The sequence below is a fragment of the Mus musculus genome, chromosome 4, assembly GCF_000001635.26.
Source record: "Mus musculus strain C57BL/6J chromosome 4, GRCm38.p6 C57BL/6J".
In the NCBI taxonomy this organism is placed as follows: domain Eukaryota; kingdom Metazoa; phylum Chordata; class Mammalia; order Rodentia; family Muridae; genus Mus; species Mus musculus.
Window position 1 is genome coordinate 131,238,122 of NC_000070.6, and position 1,546 is coordinate 131,239,667.

At 49.5% G+C, this 1,546-nt stretch overlaps 1 non-coding gene across 1 annotated transcript; it reads left to right on the forward strand.

The window, feature by feature from the left end:
* Positions 1–1,155: 1,155 nt before the first annotated feature.
* On the forward strand, positions 1,156–1,289 carry Gm25261. Its single transcript, XR_003955523.1, has one exon. It is a non-coding gene; the product is annotated as a small nucleolar RNA SNORA17 (small nucleolar RNA).
* Positions 1,290–1,546: the final 257 nt, after the last annotated feature.

The following is a 1,546-nucleotide window of genomic DNA, read 5'->3' on the forward strand; positions in this document are numbered from 1 at the left end:
GAGTTCAGCTGCACTTTCTTCATTCCCTGCCTGGAACCTCTCCTGCAGTCCATCTTCTTGTTCTTAAGGCTTGAGCTCCTGTCTGAAGCGTGCTATGCTCTGATTGTCAAAATGAGCCCACAGAGAGACTGAGCAGGGAGCCCCAGCAAGGCTCTCACTGAGTGGCAGGACAGGCTGCACCTTAGAGCTGCTGGCTCCTGCCGACCCTTACCCTGGTGAGTTCCAGGTGAGCAGCAGCAGTTGGGGTCCGGAAGGAAGCTGTGCCTGAGTCTCAGGCCTAAGAGCACATGGAGAAAGGGAGTGGGTACTGGGCTCATTGTTTTCTCTTCTACCTCTGTGCCTTGTCCTCACCTGCTAGCAGAGCAGCCCACAGGGCCACGGATCCACATGGTGGCATCTACAATACATAGGCTGGTCACACTGCAGGCAAACATGGGTGAACATGCGAATGCTTATATTTTAAATGGATCTTCGCTTTCTGGAAGTTGTGCTGGGCGCTTGTCTTGGGTAGGAGCCCTGATCTCCTTTCTAGAATTGAGTCATGAAAGAGTCACAGGGAGGCACACAGAAAGGGCTCGCCAAAAGGTTAAGATGGGAGGGGCCTTCATAATTGTGAAAGTTTGGAGGCTTAGAGTTTGAAGGGGACATTGTGATAGGTTGTTTTTTTTTTTTTTTAAAGACATCAATTACAGGAGATTAATGCCATTAGCCATCAGGCAGACAGCAGTAATTGGGAGCTTTCAGGAACAATCAGTCCCATTTGGTAGTGTGGGGTCTCTTCTGAAAGAGTTCAGAGGAGGGAGTTGGGGAGTAGATTGGGGTTTTTTCCTTCTTTTTTCTCAATGTTTTCTGTTATTGGGCATGACCAGTGAGCACTGTTACAGAATGTCTGATGGTCCACAGACATTCCTGTGGTGGTCAGGACAGGGAGGACAAGGTGTTTCTGTAGTTCTGGAAACCACATTACTGCAGTGTCTAGAATTGTCACAGTTCAACCAAAACGGAGATTTTCAAAATGGCGTGTCCCTGGCTAACACCTGCGACCTGTGAACAACACAGCCAAACGAGCTCATCATAAGGATATTTTCTTTCTTCTTAGAAAAGAAAAATGCAGGTATCATTAAAGAGAAAGCCAACAGACAACAAGGAAAAGAGCCTGCCCGCCAGGCACTGCAGGTGTGGCTGCTGTGTCCCATGTGTGTCAGCAGGTGGCAGAGGGGAGAGAGCTGGTGTCTAGGCTCAGTGTAAACCTGACCTGCAAACACCTGAATAACCAGTAGCCTAACATTTCCCTGAAAGAAGCAAGCCTGAAGTGGCCACCAGTCTGGTGCCAGGCAGGACCTGTTTAGTCTTCCAGGGTAACATGTAGACAGCCGTTCCAGTTTGGGGCTGTGATCTACACATCAGATCTTAGCGTACATCTCTGGCTGGTAACATGAATCCTCTCTGGGATCCATGTTGGGCCCAGCTATGGTATCCTGTCTTCTGGTTGATTCCCTCAGCATGTCCAGGCACCTCCACTGCACAGCCGGCTGGACAGATAGAG